The sequence below is a fragment of the Rutidosis leptorrhynchoides genome, chromosome 4 (genome assembly GCF_046630445.1).
Source record: "Rutidosis leptorrhynchoides isolate AG116_Rl617_1_P2 chromosome 4, CSIRO_AGI_Rlap_v1, whole genome shotgun sequence".
Classification (NCBI taxonomy): Eukaryota; Viridiplantae; Streptophyta; class Magnoliopsida; order Asterales; family Asteraceae; genus Rutidosis; species Rutidosis leptorrhynchoides.
In genome coordinates, this window is record NC_092336.1 from 385930840 (window position 1) to 385947202 (window position 16363).

At 33.1% G+C, this 16363-nt stretch overlaps 1 non-coding gene across 1 annotated transcript; it reads left to right on the top strand.

Annotated features, from left to right (window-relative positions):
* The first annotated feature begins 481 nt into the window (after positions 1-481).
* Positions 482-588, top strand: LOC139845823 (small nucleolar RNA R71). Its single transcript, XR_011758579.1, has one exon. It is a non-coding gene; the product is annotated as a small nucleolar RNA R71 (small nucleolar RNA).
* Positions 589-16363: the final 15775 nt, after the last annotated feature.

The window sequence follows — 16363 nt, forward strand, 5'->3', positions numbered from 1 at the left end:
GTGGTATGGAATATTTCGGTTATAATTCTGGTTTTGATTGTAATTTGGTCTTGGCGGTTGATAATTACCTTGATAATTATTTCCAGGCCTTTGGTTCATGTATGAAACATTCTCTCTTTGTTCCATTGTTTGTTCAATACAAAGATAATCTTTTGTCAAATGTGGTCCTTCACACTGTTCACAACTAATTCGTATTGAGTGAATATCTTTAGTCATCTTTTCCATTTGTCTCTCAGAAGCATCTATCTTTGCGGAAATGAAATCAAAGTCATGGCTAGAATCGGCTCTAGCCGCTTTAGATGATCTAACGATATCTTTTTCTTGATGCCACTCATGTGAGTGGGAAGCAGTGTTATTAATAATTTTGTAAGCTTCAGTTTCGATTTTCTTCATAATGGAACCACCAGCTGCTATGTCGATGTCTTTTCGTGTAGTAATGTCGCATCCTTGATAGAATATTTGTACTATTTGATAAGTGTCTAAACCATGTTGAGGACATCCTCTCAACAACTTTCCAAATCTTGTCCACGCCTCATATAGAGTTTCATTTGGCTTTTGCGTTAATGTAAAAATTTCTCCTTGGAGTCTCACAGCTTTAGATGCCGGAAAGAATTGTTTAAGAAATTTTTCAACTAAGACATCCCATGTATCAATTGCCCCTTCAAGTAACGATTCTAACCAATCTTTGGCTTCTCCCTTTAAATTCCAGGGAAATAACATGAGATAGATCTATTCATCCTCAACTTCTCTGATCTTAAATAGAGTACAGATCCTATTAAAAGTTCGAAGATGTTCGTTTGGATCTTCCTTCAGCGCATCACTAAATTGACATTGATTAGTTACCATGTGTAGGATTTGTCCTTTAATTTCATAATCTGGCGCATTAATGTCTGGTTGAGTAATTGCGTGACCTTGGTCATTGCGTTTAGCTCTCATTCGATCTTCCATACTTAGAGGTTCCAGATTTTCCATGATTGAATTTGTTGAATCTGAATCACTAGAGGATTCTGATTTAATGGTTTCTTCCTCGACAATCTCTGGATGAGTAATTTGTGATTCAGGAGGAATGATTAGTGGTTCAGGATCTCTGAATTATCGCTGAATATCCTCCGGATTCTCAATTGTGAGGTCGGGTTCAAAAATTGGATTATCGGAAATTTGAATTGGAGTACTTGGTCGACTAGATGACGATTCTAAAGAAAAATCAATGGTGACAATGTTGGCTAGATGTCTTGATCGAGTTACAGGTAGTGAACGTATGAAATGTGGTGAACGTATGAAAGGTGGTGAACGTTTTGCTCGGTGCATTCACTGAATATCCTATTAGTTATAAAAGATAAAAATTATATAAGTTATAAAATTAATAGACTTTTCTGATTTTGTCCACGTTTCGAATAGCCAATAGATGCTGCAGGTAGCCAGGACCCTTTAAATCGGAAGCCCACAACTCGCCACTAACAAATCCAACTATTACTACGAACCAGAAAATTTTGGATGTCTATCAATTTAACCACTTAAAATAATTTTTCGTCGAAGTTTAAAAAAACTAAAGAAAATTCTATGTCCTAAAAACTAAAGCGTCGAGAAATAAGAAAGAAAAAGAGTGCATCGAAAAACGTCGTAAAATAAAAGGTCGAAAAATAATCGTCGAAAAACAAACAGTAGAGAAATAAAAATAAGAAAATAAAGCGTCGAAATTTAAAAGTCTAAAAACTAAAAATTAAAACTTACGTCTAAAGGTATTAAAGCTTAAAAGGAATTCTATATCCAAAACGGCAATAACTTAAAAATTACTAAAATCTTAAAACGGCGTCGCAAAATTCTAAAGCACCTAATTCTTAGTCTAAAGAAAAAGCACTTAAGGGATTTTACGGCAAAGCTTAAAAATCTAGAAATAAAGTAACTACGGCAAAATACTAAGTTACGAACTAATTATGAAAGATAAATATACAAATTACGATTAAACGATTAAAAAGATATGAAATATAAAAATAAAACTTAAAGTTATAAAAATACAATTTTTATAAAAATATTATTTTTATATTATTTATATAAAAGTATTAGTTTTATATATTTAATAATAATTATCAAACTTAATAATACTAATTAAAACTAAAAATAAAACTAATTTAAACTAATTATTATTTTAATTAAACCCTAATTATAATTAAATATATAATAAAACTAACCCTAATTCATTGGTCAAAGGTACCAGACCTGTCCAATCAGCTCATGCGATCGCATGAGCTGAGTGTATTAATACCATGCGGTCGCATGGCTTCGGGTACTAGGCCAAATATTGGGCTGCTATAGTGTAGTGGCCCGATTACTTTTATATTTTTTTTTCAGTTTTATCTTTATATAAAATCTTTATATAAATAAAAACTTATATTTTAAAAACTAAAATAGAAATAGAAATATTTTATAATTTTTATATATTTTAAACAACTCTTTAATATATATATATATATATATATATATATATATATATATATATATATATATATATATATATATATATATATATATATATATATATATATATATATATATATATATATATATATATATATATATATATATATATATATATATATATATATATATATATATATATATATATATATATATATATATATATATATAGTCGTAGGATCAAGAGGGAAGTAACCATTCGGGGGGAAGCGGGGGGAAGTAAAAACTTTTTTTTTCGTTTTTTTAAAAAACTTTGTTCACGAACATTATAGATGAGATGAAAATATGAACATTTAGTAGAGACACTTTGTGATAAATGTTTTTATTTTGGCGGGAAAACGCTCGAAGAAGTAATATATAACAATTATCGTGTTTTTCGAGCTTATTTTGAGATTTTAGCTATTGGGGTTTAGATATTAGGGTTTAGATATTAGGGTTTAGAAATTTAGGGTTTAGGGTTTACATTTAAGGTTTAGATTTAGGATTTAGATTGAGTTTTTAACACGAACGGTTTAGAGTTTAGGGTTTGGTGTTTTGGGTTTATGGAATCAACCCAAAACACCAAACCCTAAACCCTAAACTCTAAATCGGGCTAAATTTTACTTCACAAAACTTGAAAAAAAAAACGTTCATATTCTTCACGGACAATATTATCTTGAATGTTATTTTTGTCGATCGTTTTCCCGCCTAAATAATAACATTCATTGCGAAGTGTCTCTTCTAAATGTTCATATTTTTGTGTGATCTTGATGCCGAAAAAAAAAATTTCAAAAAAAAAGAAATTTTTTTTTCCTTCCCCCCGCTTCCCCCCGATTGGTTACTTCTTCATTGATCCTGCCCCTATATATATATATATATATATATATATATATATATATATATATATATATATATATATATATATATATTATATTTTTGTATTTTTTTTTTAAATTTAAAACGTATTTTTACAAAAATAAATTAAAACTTAATAAGATGTTTTTTATAGCGTTTTGCTTCGCCGTTTAAGAAGTTCCCCGGCAGCGGCGCCAAAAATACTTGATGTTATGCGAGGTGTATACGAAATAGTTATATTTTTATTGCGAAATACTATTAAATACGATACAATTTTACACAAATTATTTATTTATTTATAGAGTGGATATACCTAAACCTTGCTACAACACTATAGGCAGTGTACCTAATTGTAAAGTAGTGTAGTTTTTAGTAAGTCCGGTTCGTTCCGCAGGGAGCTAGCCAAGTTTAACGCTATATTTATTTTAAACTATATTTGTATATATATATATATATATATATATATATATATATATATATATATATATATATATATATATATATATATATATAATATTATTATTGTTATAAAAAGGGGTTTTACCGTTTAATGACCGATTTGTTGATTTTATGTCTTAAGTCGCAATTAAAACCTAATGTAAAATATTAAAAATAAATATAACTTAATTTAGAGCGTAAAGTAAATGACGATAAATAAAATTGCGATAAATAAAAGTGCGATAATTAAAAGTGCAATAATTTAAAGTACGATAAATTAAATGACGATAAATAAAAGTACGGTGAGATATAAATTAAAGGAATTATACTTATTTAAACTTCCGTAATCATGATGTTTGACGTATTGATTTTAAATTTATTACCATGGGTTAATTGTCCTTTGTCCTGGATTATTCGATATGTCCATACGCTTTTGTCCATAATAGTCCATCGGTCATAATTATAAAGTGCGAGGATCTTCGTAAAATTAACCTTATATCCGAAATCAAATATTCCAACTAATTGGGGATTCGTACTGTAACAAGGTCTTAATACTTTGTTTAATGAATACACCAGGTTATCGACTGCGTATAATCCAAGGTTTTAATACTTTGTTAACAATTACACCAATTACCCTTGAATGTAATCCACCCCTATTTTAATGAGTCCATTAACTATTAATCCATTCCCGTGTCCGGTCAAATGAACAATAATTTGTATTTATAGATATCCCGCCCACCGTACCCGATTAAGCGTATGTGGTTATATATAGATATGTCAAATTGTAACATTTATATTAAATTAACGAGGTATCGTTTAGTTAATATAAAGCCCATTAATAGCCCATAGTCTAATTTCCACAAGTGTCGTTCTTTTGTCCAAACCCCAATTATGGTACAAAGCCCAATAACCCCGTCTTTAATATTTAGCCCAACATCACGATTACTTTGGCTTAAATAAGCATAATAATAACTTAGCTACGAGACATTAATTTAAAAAGGTTGAACATAACTTACAATGAGTATTAATAGCGTAGCGTTACACGGACAGAACTTCGACTTACAAACTTAAAACATTCGCTAACATAACCTTATTATTAAACTTTAATATTAAAATTATAATTAAAATATAATATATATTTAAGAGAGTGAGAGATAGATAATATATGGTGTTTTATTTCGACCAGAACTCGTGCATTTTATAGAATGTGGTCTGCTACAGTAAACCATGCGACCGCATGGTTTTTGTTCTTCCAGGCCATGCGATCGCATGGCCGCCTTCTCCTGGTCACAAAGTGATTAAAACGTGGGCTGCTCGTATTTATTTAATATATAATATAATATATATAATTTTTATATAATTATATATATTATATTATATTCTTGTGCATAGTTGACTTGTAATTTTAGCTCCGTTGCGTCGCGCGTTGTTAGTTGGTTCATGTCCCGATTCCGGATTTTCGAACGTCCTTGCGTACAATTTAATATCTTGTACGTTGCGTTTTGCGGCTCATACTCTTGTAACTTTTAGACGTTTCTCATCAATAAATTGAACCTCTTGGATTGTACTTTGTACTTTTTAGCATTTTGGTCATTTGCGTCTTCAATTCGTCAAATCTGTCTTTTGTCTTCACCTTTTATTATTTAAATGAATATCACTTGTAAATAGAACAATTGTAACCAAAAGCTTGTCTTTCTTGAAGGATAATGCTATGAAATATATGTTCGTTTTTAGTATTATCAAGGCCCAATAGATCTATCTTTAGAATTCGCGTCAGTTAGGGGCCATTTCCCTAATTCTTAGGTTACCAGACTTGAAGGGCGATATTGGGTTTAATAATCCAACCATAAAATGTAGTTTCGCATACTTGTGTCTATTTTGTAAAACATTTATAAAACTGCATGTATTCTCATCCCAAAATATTAGATTTTAAAAATGGGACTATAACTCACTTTCACAGATTTTTACTTTGTCGGAAATTTAAGACTTGGCCACGGATCGATTCACGAACCTATAACAAATATATACATATATATCAAAGTATGATCGAAATATATTCACAATATTTTTATTACGTTTTAATGATTTAAGTTTATTAAGTTAGCGGTCCAACATTAGTAATCTACAACTAGTTGTCCACAGTTAGATGTACAGAAATAAATCATTATATATTATCTCGAATCAATCCACGACCCAGTGTATACAAGTCTCAGGCTAGATCACAACTCAAAGTATATATTATTTTGGAATCAACCTTAACCCTGTATAGCTAACTCAAGCATTACTGCATATAGAGTGTCTATGGTTGTTCCAAATAATATATATAGATGGGTCAATATGATATGTCAAAACATTGTATACGTGTCTATGGTATCCCAAGATTACATAATATATGTTAGAATACATGTATAATACAATATAAGTTAGTTAAGTTATGGTTAGTCTGGATTTGTTACAAAATTTTCGTAGCTAAAACTAGCAAATTTATCCAATTTTGTTTTACCCGTCATTTCTTCGTTTCAAATCCGTTTTGAGTGATTCAAGTTGCTATGGTTTCATAATGAACTGAAATTTATAAAACTAAACAGAAAAAGTATAAGTTTATAGTCGGAAATACAGGTTACAAGTCATTTTTTAAAGAGGTAGTCATTTCCGTCGAAAAAACGACATCTTGATGACCATTTTGAAAAACATACTTCAACTTTGTGTTTAACCATGATTTTTGGATATAGTATCATATTCATATGAAATATCATTTTTTCAGAAAACAAACTTCTAATTCAAGGATTAAGATAGTTTTTATTTTTCTAACCCAAAACAGCCCCCGGTTTCACTACGACGGCGTATGTCCGGTTTTACGGTGTTTTACGTGTTTCCAGGTTTTAAATCATTAAGTTAGCATATCATATAGATATGAACATGTGTTTAATTGATTTTAAAAGTTATGTTAGAAGGATTAACTTTGTTTGCGAACAAGTTTAGAATTAACTAAACTATGTTCTAGTGATTACAAGTTTAAATCTTCGAATAAGATAGTTTTATATATATGAATCGAATGATGTTATGAACATCATTACTACCTTAAGTTTAGTAGGTAAACCTACTGGAAGTGACAAAAATTAATCTAGCTTCAAAGGATCTTGGATGGCTTGAAAGTTCTTGAAGTAGAATCATGACACAAAAACAAGTTCAAGTAAGATTTTTACTCGAATTAAGATAGTTTATAGGTATAGAAATTGAATAAAAGTTTGAATATGAATATTACCATGAATTGGAATGATAACCTACTATAAATAACAGAGGTTTCTTGATCTTAGATGATTACTTGGAATGGAATAGAAAGCTTGGAAGTAGACATGTAAACTTGAAAGTATTCTTGATTTTATGAAACTAGAACTTATAGAATTTATGAAGAACACTTAGAACTTGAAGATAGAACTTGAGAGAGATCAATTAAATTAAGAAAATTGAAGAATGAAAGTGTTTGTAGGTGTTTTTGGTCGTTGGTATATGGATTAGATATAAAGGATGTGTAAGTTTGTTTTTTTGTAAATAATTCATGAATGATTTATAATATTTTTTGTAATTTTATGAGATATTTCATGCTAGTTTCCAAATGATGGTTCCCACATGTTTAGGTGAATCACAAGGGCTACTAAGAGCTGATCATTGAAGTGTATATACCAATAGTAAATACATCTAGAAGCTGTGTATTGTACGAGTACGAATACAGGTGCATACGAGTAGAATTGTTGATGAAAATGAATGAGGATGTAATTGTAAGAATTTTTATTAAATAGAAGTACTTTGATATGTGTCTTGATGTCTTTCAAAATGTAACACCCTGATTTCTGTTTCAGCTAAGTGGGACGCCGTCCATATTTTAGGACGCCGTCCAAAATACCTGACGGGCCAGCTGTTTTAATTGGTTTTAAAAAGGGGTATTTTGGTAAATTCACTTGGGTGTCGGTTTGGAGCCCTCAAAGCTGATCCATTTGGTCATTGTGGATCACATTTCATCCTCACAAACACTCTCATCCACATCTAGAGATAGAGGAGAGTTTTAGAGAGAGAGAGGTGGATTTGGAGAAGAAGGAGTTGGGTTCTTACCAAAGCTCGGGTTTTAAAGTTGTTCATCTCGCTCCTAGCTACGTTGTGGGGGTATTGGTAAGCTCAAACACCGAATTTCATTTGTTAGAATTGATATTCAAGTTAGGATTTTGAGCTAGTTTGTTGTAAAATCCTTTTAGATGATGAAGTGGGTTCATGGTGACTAGTTAGTCTTATCACTTGGCGGGTTTTGGGTTGGTTGACGATTTGGCCTTGATTAGGCTTTGAAAATGAGTTTAATCACTAGGGTTAGTGATTATGGAAGTGTTGGAACACTTTTGGGTGTGTTTGGTTACCTAATTTTGAAATGGGTCGAATTAGGGTTTTGGTGTCAAAATGGGCAAGACGAGTGTTTAACACTTGTGTTTGGGTGTATTTGGCGTATTAGGACCATTGTCACTATTGTTAGTGATTATTGGTTAGTTTGAGCACGTTTTGTGCTTGAAAGTGCATTTGGGTCGAATTTGCACTAAGTGTCAAATGGGTTGGTTTGTAATTCAACCCTAATTGTGTTGTGTGTTTTGTGATAATGGAATAGGTACTTTCCATTGACGGGTTGCGGATTATTTCGGTGCCATTCATCAAGGCGATAAGGTGAGTGTTAATATCCTATGTACATGTGTATGTGTAGGATGGGTGCGAGTCGGGTGAAGTGGTTCTCGGTTATAGAGCTCACTTCACATATAGGTGGATTTGATGGACTTGCGTTTAGGTCCAATTGGCACGGTTGTGCATTTTGGTTGACCACCTTTGGTGAGGTACACGTTTTGTGTGTACTTTATCACACGTGTTTGTGATGTGGGGTATATAACCCCAATGGCGAAGGGTTGATATTGTTGTGATGTGGATAACCCCGATGTGGTGGATTTTATAATCCCGTGACCGTGGGTTTTGAATTGTGATGTGGATAACCTTATTTCGTTTATATATTGTTATATATTGTTGTATTGTCGTGATGTAGCTAACCCTCCGGGTGTAGCTTCTTGGTGTTGTTCACATCGTTGTTGGTGAACTTATGTTTGTTGATGCATGTTTAGCTTGTTACTTAGTGATCGTATGGTTGCTTAGCTTAGCTTGCATTTATGCTTGGATGCTCCGGTATATAGTATTTGTTTAATTGTGTGGCGTGTCCATTTTATGCATATATATGTATGTAGTATATTCTCACTCACTAAGCGTTAGCTTACCCTCTCGTTGTTGACATTTTTATAGATTGCATGGATGCGGTGGCTCGGGTAAGCGTGGAAACTAGTAGACTTGCGTATTTGCTTTAGAAGTCTTGCTTTCGGATTTGATTAGGATTGGGTAGCGTATCCCAATCACCATGCTCGATCTATATTTTGAATTAAACTAAATGGGTCGAAATGGTCACTTGTTTGTAATTTGGGTCGATGTGGGCCCGGGGTTGTAAAACTCGGTTTTATTATGGAAAACTCTTAGGTTTAATTATTATAACATATTGTGAAAGTGTTTTGGTTTAAAAGTGTCGGGAAGCGGGTTTTTTGCCCGCGTATAATTGTAAAACTGATTAGAACTTTTTAGTGTATTTGGACGCCGTCCAAGATGGCTAGACGCCGTCCAGATAGTTGGACGCCGTCCAGATGAACTGTCCCAGAAATTTTTTTTTAGCACGTATTTTGGATGGATAACGGGTTGGGTCATTACAAGTGGTATCAGAGCATGGTCTAAGGGATATAGGTGACTTGAGATAGGTGCCTAGACTTAGACTTTTGTGTGTGCTTAATTTGTTGCGGGACTTCTAGGATTACGGGTCGGAATGGGTTATAGTTAGTGCCTTGTTTGTAGGTGGACTAACGTTTATATTAGTAATGCGGATATTATTAATATATTATTGTGTTATGATAATAATTCTCGCGTGTGTTTATATCGCGTAGAATTTTGTTTGTGTTTGTTTATATCATCGAGCGAGGCGGTCATTGTACTAACGAGTTGATACGGCGTCTGTTCATAATAAGGACTTGCGAACCTTATTACGGGTGCAAACCGTGTCTAGCAAGTAATGTACGACGAGTGTTTAGCAAGATGGGGCGGTGTTGTGTTTGTGCTCTATACGTTCGTGATCTAATCGCTTTGCATTCCTTAGAATGGCGACGGGAAACGGGATCGAGATGAATGATTTGGAGTTTAACGCTAGAGTTGCGGCTGCCATTGCAGAGCAAATGAGTGCGTTTCAAGAAGAAATGGTTAGGAAGTATTCCGAACTTCAAGGTAGTGGTGAGATGGAGCGTTGTCTTAAAAGCTTCATGAGGACTAAACCCCCGATGTACGATGGAGAACCAGATCCTTTGATAAGCACAACTTGGATCTCGGATGTCGAAGGGTGTTTTCTAATATTGAATGCCCTCCCAAGAAGAGGACAAGACTCGCTACTAGTTTGTTGCGGGGTAGGGCAAAGGATTGGTTGGATGGTAAGATTGATCTTGTCGGTGGCGAAACGTTTATGGCGTTATCATGGGACGAATTTAAGAAGGAATTCTTCGAGGAGTTCCGAACTTCAGCCGTTTTGTTGGAAATGCGTAATGAGTTGCGAAATTTGCAACAGGGTTCTATGTATTTGAATACTCTCAAGGCGACCTTTAAGGCGAAGGCTCGTTTTTGCCCAGAGTATTTGGGGAATGATCATTTGTTGATGCAAGATTTCTATCGGACTTTGAATGATGACTTGAAGAATAAGATTAGCCGGGGTCAAGTGAAATCATTTGCGGAATTATTCGGCTTGGCTAGAGGTTTCGAGTCGTATTCACGATCCAAGAAGGGTGAACCTTTAAGTGGAAGAAGGATTATTTCATATGGTGCTCCGAGTAAGAGGACTAAGGGTCCGAGTGTGAGCACGGGTGGTACACGGACGAAAATATTGGATTCTAGTGCGGCTAGATGTTACAATTTTGGCGTGAGGGGTCACAAGTCTTGGGAATGTTCGGTACCAAAGGGTGATGGCATGGTGTGCTTCCATTGCCAAGAAGAAGGACATCGTAAGTCGGAATGTCCCGAGTTAGCGGGGACGGGTGCGGCAAGGAGACGTTAAGGTACGTTTCTGAAATGCCCCGTTCATATTAATTATAAATGTTTCATATTAATTGGTTTCTTTGCGAGGTTTTGACCTCTATATGAGACTTTTTTCAAATCTTGCATTCGTTTTTAAAAACAACCATAACCTTTATTATTGAATAAAGGTCTTAATGACATAATTTAGATTGTCTATCAAAGACAATCTCCACAAATAAATAAGTTTTTACACAACCCATTACAATATGATCAAATATATTACAACAACACCCCGAATGCAAGTTTAAGCAATATAAACAATTATGCCGACTCCAAATCTTGACCTTGGGTTGGCATACGACAGCGGAAGCATTTTTAATATTCACCTGAGAATAAACATGCTTAAAACGTCAACAAAAAAATGTTGGTGAGTCATAGGTTTAATTTCTATATAATAATCATAACATTTAATAAGCCACAAGATTTCATTTAATTAAATGCGCAGGATCATTACAACTGCAAAAATTATTCATACGATGAGTCGCCTGGTAACCGACCTTAACATAGAGCGCTTAAGATATCTGGCATCATACATTCCACTATTCAAATATATGACAAGCACCCTTCGAAGTACTAAAGCATTTCCACTATTCGAAAATGGGGGTGGTTGGTGCCCGTAGATCTACCTTTAGGATTCGCGTCAATTAGTGTTTTTCACTAATTCTTAGGTTACCAAGCATAATAATAATAAGTACAGATATTCAGTATAACAAAACAATCATAGAATGTAGTTCAATGAACTTGTGCTTATTTTGTAAAACATTTATAAATTTTGCATGTATTCTCATCCCAAAATAATTTAGATAGTAAAAATGGGACTATAACTCACTTGTGATGATTTCCGAATAGATGGTGATAAGACTTGGTTTTTTGACAAATTCACGAACCTAATAATAATATTCTTGTGTCAAGATATATATATATATATATATATATATATATATATATATATATATATATATATATATATATATATATATATATATATATATATATATATATATATATATAAAATTAATATTCCATACTTATAATACTTGTGATAATTTTAATTGTCCATTGTTAGTAGTCTAACGTTCGTAGTCCAATAGTCCAATAGTCTAACAGTATAAATATATATATAAATATAAATGCGTATATTGTGTTAGAATTCACTAACACTATAATATATTGTCTTAATATAATAAGACTCATAATATGTATATTGTCTGAAGCAATCCGCGACCCATTGTATACATATCTCAGGCTCGATCACAACTCAAAGTATATAATATTTTAGAATCTACTTCGACCCACAACTAACTCGAGATTACTGCCAATGGTGTCTAATAGTTCATTCCAATAATATATAAATAGAAGAAGTCAAAATGATATGTCAAAACTTTGTATACGAATCCACGGTGATCAAGTCATATATATATATATGGTGCCTTACGATCTTTATTAAGACTATAATATATTTTCGTAGAACTTAATCACGACTATTATAAATTGTATTTCCATAAGTTCGGGAACCAGACATGTATAAATACATGTAGGATACAAGGTAAGTTAGCTAGTAGGTTAGCATCCATTTTTATAAATCATGTCCGTAGCTAAAAATTAAGAAAAATATCCAATTTTGTTTTACCCATAATTTCTTCGTTACAAATCCATTTTGAGTGATTACAGTTGCCATGGTTTCGTATCGAACTCAACATTATTAATCTTAATAGAAAAAGTATAGGTTTATAGTCAAAAATACAGCTTAGGTGTCAAATAAGAGAAGATAGTCATATCCGTCGTAAGAACGACATCTTGATGACCCTTTTGAAAAACATACTTCCACTTAGCGTTTATCCATGGATTTTGGATATATTTAATATCCATATAAAATAAGATTTTTCACTAAAGGAAATCTTTTAATTCAAAGTTTAAGATAGGTTTTTAAAATTAAACCCAAAACAGCCCCCGTTCGACTAAGACGGCGTATATTCGATTTTAAGGTGTTCTTCGTGTTTACAAGTTTTATATCCTTATGTTAGCCTGACATACTGTCATAATACATGTTTTGAAGTATTTTAAAAGTCAAGTTAGAAGGATTAACTTTATTTGCAAATAAGTTTAGAAATAATCTAAACTATGTTCTTGTTGTTATTAGTTATAACTCAAAATAAGATAGCTATATCAATATGAATCGAACAAGATTATGAATAAGGCTACTACCTCAAATCAAATGAACAAAGTTGCTGGAAAAATAAGGAGAATATCTTGAGTTCAAAGATACCCTTGATGGCTTGGAATTCTTGAAGTAAAATCATGAAATGAACAAAAGTTTGAATAAGAATTCTATCTTGAAATAAGATAGTTATAAGTATATGAATTGAACTAAAGCTTATATATAATTCTTACCTTGATTATAAGATGAAAAGCTGCTAGAAAGAAATTAGAATTAGTGATCCTAAAGAGTTGTTGAGTTAGCTTGAAAGATTGGAAGTAAACTTCTTCATGTTGGGAGGTTATCTTGATATGTTCTTGAATGATTCTTGTTATGATGTTTTAAGCTTGTTCTTGAAGTGGTTTATGAGATATATGATGAAAGGTTACTGAATACTTTGAGTATGTTTTTAAGAGTGAGTTAAAATGAAGATGTAAATGAAATGAGATGTGTATATATACACATGTGAATATAGATATAGATATATGATATGTATAGTTTTATTTTGTTACAAATAAGTCATGGTTAATGACAAAGGATGGTTCCCACAAATCTCCATCATATTTATACATGTCTAACAACTGATTGAGGGCTACTAAGATCAATGATTTGGTATGTATATACCAATAGTAAATACGTTTAGAAGCTGGGTATGATACGGGTATAAATACCGAATAAATACGAGTAGAATTCTTGATAGAGTTGAATGAGATTATGAGTATAGCTATCTTTGTTGAGTATAATTATGTTGATATATGTATTTAAGTCTTTCAAAAGTGTATTAATACATCTTAATACAATACATATACATTTAGTTTAAATTAGGGTTTAAGACGTCGAAAAACATTACATATATGTATATTGTTTCGAAGTCTTTAAGTTAGTAGTCTCATTTTATATATATAACCAATTGTTAATATACTTAATGAAATACTTAAATATCATTTTAAAAATTTATAAATATATATATCCATATATATATTCCATTAAATAATTATTACACGTTATGACGTTTGTGAATCGTCAGACAAACTGGGTGGCCAAAGGTTTGTATGAAATTCATTTCAAATAGACAAGTCTTAATAAGTTGGATTACTTAACATATTGGAAACATTTAATTATTTAAATATTAATCTTATATATATTAGCGGAAAATTCCGGGTCGTTACATTACACACCCGTTAAATTAAATTTCGTCCTGAAATTTAGAATAGTACCTAGTTAACGTGCGATATCGGAAAACAAACGTGGGTACTTCAGCTTCATTTGGTCTTCTCGTTCCCAAGTAAATTCAGGTCCTCTAAGAGCATTCCATCGAACCTTAATGATTGGTATCTTACTTTGTTTGAGTCGTTTGACCTCACGATCCATAATTTCGACGGGTTCTTCAACGAAATTTAGTTTCTCATCAATCTGAATTTTGTCTAAAGGGATAATGAGATCTTTGGTAGCTAGGCATTTCTTCAGGTTCAAAACATGAAAGGTGTTGTGAATCTTTTCTAATTGTGGAGGTAGTTCAAGTCGATAGGCCACCGGCCCAATGCGTTTTTCGATCTTGAATGGCCCAATGTATCTTGGGCTCAATTTCCCTCGCTTTCCAAAATGAATAACACCTATCCAAGGTGATACCTTAAGCATAACCATATCACCCTCCTCAAACTATAAAGGTTTCCTTCTAACATCCGCGTAGCTCTTTTGCCGACTCCGGGCTGTTTTCAATCGTTGCTGAATCTGAATGACCTTGTTGGTAGTTTCCTGGATAATTTCTGGACCTGTAATCTATTTTTCCCCCACATCACTCCAATAAATTGGAGACCTGCACTTCCTCCCATAAAGTGCCTCTATTGGTGCCGCCTCAATGCTAGAATGGTAGCTGTTGTTGTAGGAAAACTCAGCTAACGGTAGATGTCGATCCCAACTGCTTCCAAAATCAATAACACATGCTCGTAGCATGTCTTCGAGTGTCTGAATCGTCCTTTCACTCTGCCCATCATTTTGTGGATGATAGGCAGTACTTAAATCTAGACGAGTTCCCAACGCTTCGTGTAATGCCTGCCAGAATCTGGAAGTAAATCTGCTATCACGATCAGAGATAATAGAGATTGGTATACCATGTCTAGAAACAACTTCTTTCAGGTATAATCGTGCTAATTTCTCTATACCATCCTATTCTTTTATTGGCAGAAAGTGTGCTGACTTAGTAAGACGATCGAATATTACCCAAATCATATCATAACCACCTGCGATTCTCGGTAACTTAGCAATGAAATCCATGGTAATGTTTTCCCATTTCCATTCTAGGATTTCAGGTTGTTGGAGTAGACCCGATGGTTTCTGATGTTCTTCCTTGACTTTAGAACAAGTCAAACATGCTCCTACATATGTGGCTATATCGGCCGTCATTCCTGGCCACCAAAAGTTTCTCTTGAGGTCTTGGTACATTTTCCCCGCTCCGGGATGTATTGAATATCTGGTTTTATGTGCTTCATCTAGTACCACTTTCCTCAAATCCCCATTCTTTGGTACCCAAATTCTTTCAGCTAAATACCTGGTTCTGTCTTCCCGAATATTAAGCTGTTTTTCTAATCCTTTGGGTATTTCCTTTCCAAAAATTCCTTCCTTCAAAACCTCTTGTTGTGCCTCTTTTATTCGAGTAGTAAGATTAGTATGAATAATCATGTTCATAGCTTTTACTCGAATAGGTTCTCTTTCCTTTCGACTCAAGGCATTGGCTACCACATTCGCTTTCCTCGAGTGGTAACGGATTTCACCATCATAATCATTTAGCAGCTCAACCCACCTACGCTGCCTCATATTTAGTTGCTTTTGATTTAAAATATGTTGAAGACTTTTGTGGTTGGTGTATACAATAAACTTGACCCCATATAGATAATGTCTCCACATCTTTAATGCAAAAACAACGTCGCCCAATTCCAGATCATGTGTAGTGTAGTTTTGTTCATGAATTTTGAGTTGTCGAGAAGCATATGCAATCACCTTCTTCCGTTGCATAAGAACACAACCAAAACCCAATCTTGATGCGTCGCAGTAGATAACAAAATCTTCCATCCCGTCAGGTAACGATAAAATAGGTACCATAGTCAACTTTTTTTTCAACAATTGGAAGGCACCCTCTTGTTCGGAAGTCCATTCATAATTTTTCCCCTTGTATGTCAAGGCAGTTAAAGGTTTGGCTACTCGGGAGAAATCTTGAATAAATCTCCTATAATAACCGGCTAAACC